Source organism: Halyomorpha halys, unplaced genomic scaffold (assembly GCF_000696795.3).
Source record: "Halyomorpha halys isolate HHAL.00 unplaced genomic scaffold, Hhal_1.1 Scaffold475.1, whole genome shotgun sequence".
Classification (NCBI taxonomy): Eukaryota; Metazoa; Arthropoda; class Insecta; order Hemiptera; family Pentatomidae; genus Halyomorpha; species Halyomorpha halys.
The window spans coordinates 539372-547711 of NW_027104738.1; the positions used below are offsets into that span (position 1 = coordinate 539372).

The 8340-nt window shown below is 30.3% G+C and overlaps 1 protein-coding gene across 2 annotated transcripts in view; it reads right to left on the reverse strand.

Annotated features, from left to right (window-relative positions):
* The window catches only part of oaf (out at first), a 365868-nt gene that overhangs the window by 156619 nt on the left and 200909 nt on the right, over nucleotides 1-8340 (reverse strand). The window lies entirely within an intron of this gene.

Here is an 8340-nt window from a genome sequence, read left to right on the forward strand (position 1 = left end):
ATATATTAATAATAAATTCTTACTTGGGATATTTCGGACCGTCCATCCATTTTCGGATATTTTCTCTAAAAATAGTTACGAAATGTTGTTGATTATCAATTAATAGTTCTCATGTATATAATGTATTGCAAACCGTATGATGACAAATATACGAAACATTGCTCGAGTACAATATTTTCCCTTACTATGCATTCCATATATAGTTAAGTGAAGATAAAATCCGTAAATATTACGGTAGAATACATATGAATTTATTTTCTGAGGTTCCTAAGCAGACTTCATTTTGGATTATATACTGTTTTATATATGGATGATATACTCACAATTTGTTATTAATTATTAAAATATAGCAGTGATAAGACTTTTGCTTTGTGACCTAAGTAAATTCTTGAAAACCCAAAACCTGTACTTCGCCCGCTATACACCAAGTGCTTAAAAGCTAAGTGTTATAAGTTCAGGTAAAGAGCTACATCACGCTTTAAGGAGAATGATTGCGGTTTCCTCTAGTTCTAGAGAAGGCGATGGTTCCTCAGGGCACAGTGAATATAAAGAGCCTCTCTACCGAGGAAATGGGTCTCGGGTACTTCATAAGCTGTAACTACGTCATCAATCCGGGGCGATCTGATATTCAGAACAATCAGAATTTCAGCTTTAGGGAAGAGATGTTGGCAATGAATCTCGTAGGGAAATTCGAACGCACACTCAATTATATTAAATGTTATTTATCCGTAAGAAATCAAGATTGTTTACCACGCAAATATAACAAGAAAAAATTTAGAATGGGGCATGAATCATAAAACGTTTATATACCAATCTCAAGGAAGATAGTCCGACTGGCGGTCACTAAAGGAACAAAACAGTAAAAAAAAACTATTTAATCATAACCAACGTTTTGTCGCATTTTCCAGATTTTCGCTTTAAATATCTTCAGGACCGGGATTTCTTAGAACACCAGCCTATTTAGTTGGGCCAAATATACTTCATCGCTTGAAAAGGGGATGGGATCGTCTACTAATCTATCCATGGTATTTACTACTCGATAATTAATATAAAGCATTCTTACATTTTTTAATGAATCATGTTATAAGCTCAATTAAATTGAAAATAGTCTTTTCCATGAGCAACACTTAACATTCTGATTTAGATTTGAGTTACATTATTTAATTTTAAGTTGAAAATCGTTTTAAGTTTATTTTTCTTTTATAATTAAACAAAATTTTGTCTTATGATACTTTATGTACATACATATTTTCCTGTGATTTATACAGTTTTATTTTATTTTGGAATTTATAGATGAGTTTATATAAAAAAAAAAAAAAAAAAAAAAAAAAAAAAAAAAAAAAAATATCGGCATACTAATTTATTCGGAAAAAATCTCTTCTTGTAAACTAATCATAATTTTAATCACTTTTTTCAACTTGCCAAAATATTTCTTCTTTTCAAAAAAATATTTACTTAATTTATAATCTAAAAACTCTTTAATTAATATTTTTAAATAAATAAAATTTTATCCATTTTAGTCTCAAAACATTTTTATTCCTTTATAAAAATTCCGACGTTTCGGGCAATTTGACCATCGTCAAGGACAATGTTATACAATTTTAAAACCAAATAATTTAATTAAAAAACTACTTCATGCAGGCTATTCTGCCCAGGTCATTTATATCAGTTCAAAAAATTACCCTGATTAATTATTTTGTATTATTTATCACAGTCAACAGTAACTTTTTTTTTTTTTAAATTTACATTACAGCGACATTTTACAGTGCTTCTCCGTCTTTACGGTACTTCTAGAAATTTGAAAAGCAATGCAACAATAATATAATAAAAAAATAAATAAAACCTATTTTACTATTATTATTTAAAACTTAGTTAAAAATTTATATGAATTACCCTATTAAAACAATGATAATCTGTAATTTGCTGGCTTCCTGTGTCTATAATTTATAATTTTACTACGTCAATTTTTGTTCTTTAAAATTAATAAAATATATTGGGTAACCGCTAACTATCTCTTCGGTATCTTTATCACACAGAAAAAGAAATTGTTTTTATTTTACTACCTTACTAAGCTTTCTTAATTTTAATTTATTTATCATTAATTTAAATCAATAGAGTAATTTTACTGCCAGAATAGAAATTGGTTTGCGGCTTTAGCGCACTTGCTCAGCCTCCACTGGCTCACCAGTGATGCGGCGAGAGGGATGCGCTGGGATCTGTTGAGCTCTGCTCTACCCCTCACACGTGGGGGATAGAGTGGGCTCACGGATCCTCAGGTCGATTGTGTAAATATTGTACATAAAAGTGTAAATGTAACAATAGATTATATTAATTTATTTATTTATTTATTTTTTCATACACATAGGTTTGATTATGTTCATTTTGTTTATCCTTCTGTTTGTATAAATTTTTAATAGTGATTTTTTTTTCATTTTATTTATTTATTTTTATTCTTATTTTAATATCAATGTGATTATTCATCACTATTACATATTGCCCACAACTGTGTGGTAGATTGTAATATCTATCAATAAATTAAAGTATATTAATTAAAAAAAAAAAAAAAAAAAGCATAGCACTTGAAATAGGAAAGGTTCTACTACGGTGCAGTTTGTTTCCTAAGAACCACGCAACAGCAACAAACCGTTAAATTGTTTAATATTTATTTAACATATTAGCCTAATTTTAGATTCAAAATTTTACAATTTAGTGAAAACAACTAACTCCTGAAACCAAAAACAGATCCTGACAAGAAACAATACAAGAGGAAGAGGAATAGAGTGATAAGCCAATACAACTGCTGAACGAAGAGAGACAAGGACCAATTAACCGGATGCGGCAGAGGACGCCACCATCCATCAAGGAGTGGTACACGGCCATCCCCATCAGCCACCAACTGATAAATTACTACTGTTCCTCTTGTCTACTTTTGCTTAAACCAACAGTGGTAGTCAGCAGGTAGCAAAATATCTAGCTGTTCTCAGCAAATAGAGTTATATCGAGCTGAGAACCCTGCTATGTCCAAGATTAGAGTGAGAAGAGAACAAAACCCAGACCACTAAATAGATACTATTGAATTTGGAAAATTTCTTCAGCGAAATCATAAAATTAAAAAAAATTTAAATTTTATTTTACTTCAATATGAAACCTTTCTAACCATAAAATGTTCCCCCACTCCTGTGTCTATCTTATATCTGCCTTCACTATTCTGGTGCTTTCTTTCAATACGAAAGGCAGTTCCAGGTTGGTAGGTTGTTTCTAATTAAAGAATTTTTCACGAAGACTGAAAACAAAGATGTCTAAGTCTGATAATCATAATAATAAAAATAAACTTATATTGTATTGGGAGCATTATTATTAATTTATATTAAGCTTAATTTTTTTAAATTATTTTTTTTAAACTTAAACCAATTATCCCAAGCACCTACTATTTAATTTTACAATAATATATTCATGGCCATTTCATTCTGTCCAACAAAGCTCAGAGATCTCATCAATGAAACCAATATTTGCAGGTGTCCCTCAAGGTTCTATCTTGGCCCCACTTCTGTACCACATATTCACAAACGACTTACCGACAAACGACAATATACTAACTGCGACGTATGTAGACGACACTGCTATCATTTCGAGAAACACAGAACCATTACAGGCCACACTAACACTACAACATAGTCTTAACAATATACAGACATGGTGCACACGATGGAAAACTAAGATTAATAACATGCACTATATCACAAACACAGAAACTTATTTAGGACTTACCTATGACAGAAGGTTGACATGGGGCCCACACGTCAAGACAAAACGTAATACGCTAAATTTCCGAATGAGACAATTATATTCTATACTACACAGACGTTCAAAATTATCGCTGACAGAAACTCAACATATACAATTACTTACTAAAACCCATATGGACTTAGGCCTGCCAAATTGATGGACCTGCTAAAAAGACACAGATTAAGAAATTCCAAACTATTCAATCAAAATTTTTAAGACTGTTAACGAACTCATCACTCTACGTTTCAAACGAGACCATTCACACCGACCTACGCATTCCAACTGTAACGGACCACATTCATAAGACTTACAAACGGTTTCAAAATAGGCTATATGGACATTTCAATAAATTTATACGGCTGAAGAGGAGTTGGATGCGGGACCTTCTAATGTAATAAAATTATTTACTTACGTCAGGAGGATGCACGACTGGGTGCTATCTCCCTCATGCCAGCTCATGCCTGGATAGAACACCTCATTTGCTGGTTATAAATGTACATTTACAGGTGCAAATAAAACAAAAATAAAAATAAAGTCCCTAATCCCTGCATGATAATGTATTTCTGGTCTGGTGCACGTATCACAGAATTTTCACTTACTACCCTCCTTTGAGTTAAGACCTCAATTAATCCTCGTTTCAGAAAAGATGTTTTTTATATTATCCACAGTCACCATATATTCCAGCACTAATTTTCCAAATGAGATTTACGTTCAAAGTTTAACAAAAAAAATAGTATTTCTTGTTCCAAAATTTAAACTTTTTTTTAAACAAAAGTAAGACAGATATTCACAAATTTTACAGTTTTTGAAGCATAATTAACATTATGCTCTTATCCATTTATTCAATGCTAAATTGTTATTGAATATTCTTTTATGGAGTTATTTTGACAACTAGAAGGCTCAAAGGTTAAGTGAAATTAAAAGTAATTATTTCACTTATCTCCCCCACAATTATGTTCCCAAGTTTTGAGTAGATAGAGAGACTCGTGTTCACGTTTTTACTAATTTTTGACTTCTAAAAAAATATATCTAAAACCAGATTAGGAGAACATTTCGAAGAAAACATTTTTATTTTTATTCTGCTATAAATTTTTTCCTGTCAGGAATACAAAATTTAAAGTGTATTGGATTTTTCCTGATTTAGATCTATTTTCCTGTAGTTATTTATCAGTTTTTTTAAAAATATTTTGCATTCATTGATTATTCAGTAATAACAACAAAAAGAACTGATTATTTATTTCAATAAAAAAATGGAAGGTATCTTTTCAATTCAAAAATACAATTTATAACAGCCGATGATTTATTAATAAAAGAAAACAAATGTTGAATTTTTCAGGACGACTGCCAATAAGAAAAAAGAAATTTAAGAAGGATTTCACTCTTACAAAATAGTTTAATTTAAAAAAAGAAAAAAAAATGGCGGAAAGCTCTAAATTAATGTGCCAAGAGCTGTCCAATCTATCCATCAACCTGGAGCCAGGTGGTCAGGCCCCGACCTCTGTGAGTGTCTCCTCCAAATTGATTTGGAAATTAAATCTTTCTAACAAATTTACATTGAAATTGGGAAAGAAAAAATTACAATCGCTAAATATGGTTTAGTAAAGAAAGAAAAAAATTATGAGGGGAAAAAATTAAGTTGTGGGACTTATATTCGAATGATTTATGACGACCATATAATCCGCTGTTTCATATTTTAAACTTTTCCCCTCAACCTAAACCCTACATTTTTTAAAAGTAACATATTCTTTTATAATACTGTAATATTTATTCCGAACACGCTTATAATAATCCAGTAAATCTCTAGAGAAGGAATATATAAAACATATTTGATTTAAGCTTGATTTAAAATATCCTGCTAAGTACGTAATAAGACTAATGTATGTTAAGCTGTTTTGGTGATGAATTGTTTTTTATACTCTCATGTGCTATCTCTAGTAGCTCACTTAATCCATTACTCATATCCAGGCTCGATATTAAGAAATAAAACAAAATCTGTACTGCGACAATCGATAAGGCTACTGGAAGCGACATCGGACCATATTAGGAGACCATGCATTAAGCGACTTTTCCACATGAAGTGACAACGAGCGATAAGATGTAGTACAACAAGTTAAAGATTGATTGTTACTTCAGGACCTCCAACCAACGATTTTAGATGACAGCTAAATGCAGGATCCCGGAATATTCTATATACAAAAATACATAAATTATCAGACATACATATTTATAAAATCCCACAATTTTTTAGCTCTGCGCTGCAATGGTTGATGACTTAATAATCATTTTAACACTCAATTCACTAATCATTAGACAGATCCCAATGGAGGAACATGCGGCCGTAATGTGACACTACAATCTTTAAGGCCACAACAGGCGACATATTGCGACATTGGGCTGAGAAGCTTTAACAAGTGATTGATCAAAATCCCCAAAAATAGAATTTATTTTAAATATTTGGTGTATTCCAGCGAGAAATAAGTAAAATTTAATACGATTTGTTCGTCATTAAGTGCAATTGTATAAACATATTTTGGTAAGGAGAGCATATAAGTGAGCTAGTATTTCTAAATAGAAAATATCACAAGTTACTTGGACTTGGATTTATTATCTTTTGCATATAAAAAAAGTTAAGGTTTAATTTATTTATTTTGTATGTTTCTCTAATATTATACTTTATGAACTTATGAATTTAAGTTTCTTTTAATAAACTATTCTATTTTTGTTTAATTTTATTCAAAATGCATAAAACTTTCTAAATAAATTAAGGCAGTCCTCAACTTCTGACCGGCAGTGTATTTTTAGATTTAAAAAATAAAAACGGGTATGAATAAATTATGTTTATTTTTTTAATAGTTTTATAGAAAGAAATTCTTTACTATGCTGCCCAAATACACTTTAGTTGCTATAATACACAGCATACTAATCAATCCATGATCGGACATATATAAGCTACATATATGTACATGATGCGAACCCATTTTTTTCATGCCTTTTCAATTAATAATCCAATAAACACTAAATACAATATATTTTGACTTTTTTTTTCTATTTGATAATTTTATTTTATTTAAAATTTTTTTCTCCCAATTTCATCTCCTCATACCTCCCCTTTCCATTTATCCACACACGTTTTATCAGCTATGAAAATTAAAAGAATTTATTATTAGATAGCACAATAAAAATAAATAAAATACACAATGGTCACAGAAGTAGATCAGTTTAAAAAAACAAATAAATAAGTTAAGAAAAACTAAAATGGAGATTTAAAAAAAAAAAGTAAGTTAAAAGAAATGAATAAATAAATAATTTAAAGCACAAACAAAAAAATAAATAAGGGTGACCAATCGACAACGTTGTAGGGTAATACCAGTTCGTATTCATAACAGATATTCATGATCTTTAATTTAAAATGTTAAATTTTGTTGAATGGAAAAATTCATATTAAATGGAGAAATATTTCCTTCGTTTACCATGCTAAAACGAAATAGCATGTAACATGGACGAGACTGTTACTAGGTCTGTTAAATGGAGAATGAAGTAACGCGACAGGCCAGCTGAAGTCGTCATTATTTTGTTTGTTATGTTAGGTTACTTGCTCGTAGTTTGTGATTTAATTATGAATTAATACTGTTTAGGAAGTTTGTAAATCTAATAAAGCAATGGATGGCAATAACAATAATGTAATAAAAGTTGTCAATTAGCACATCTTGATTTTCTTCTACACAAGTTAAAAGATCAACAAGACACTCAGTGGCCAAACTTTCAATTTTCACGCCCTTTAAGCATGTTGTAATAAATTACTTAATCAAAACTTAGAAGTAAACAATAACATGAAGTTTTGAAATGAAAGTTATGAAACTAGTTGCTCAGAAATTCATACATTATCAGCTCTTATACATTCAACATTTAACAAGACTTTGAATAGGACTACTCACAATCATATTCTTATTACATTTAAAAAGGTAAAACATTTTACATTTAACACAACATTATGAATACTCCTATAATATAATGCATATTTCATTCTGATGGCTAAGCGAGTACTCAGAAATAATTATGTTCCTGAATTCAAAAGCTTTATGCAGTTATATGAAATTATATTGAGAGCGAGTAAATACCATGTTAGGCGGATGGGTAAATAACTGTGGTTTATTGAAGGGAATTGTATGAAAATGTTTAAATGATCTGAAACGGGAAAACTGGTCGAGGGGGTTTTGGTAGGTATATATAGCAGATTTCCTTATGGTCAATTACACATATCTAAGCCAATAAATTTTTTAGAGGATTTATCGGGATTTGAAAAAAAAAATATTAGTATTACTATTGTATTTATATTTGCAGACGAGTAATGATTGTAAAGGAAAAATTATTGTTATGTCATATGATATATGTAATGTATATATGTCCGATCATGGATTGATTGGTATGCTGCGTACTATAGCAACCTAATGTAATTGAGCAGAATGGCTGAGTAAAGCATTCCTCTCTAGTTAGTTGTTTCATACATAGGCTCTCTCTCTCTCTCTCTCTCTCTCTCTCTCTCTCTCTCTCTCT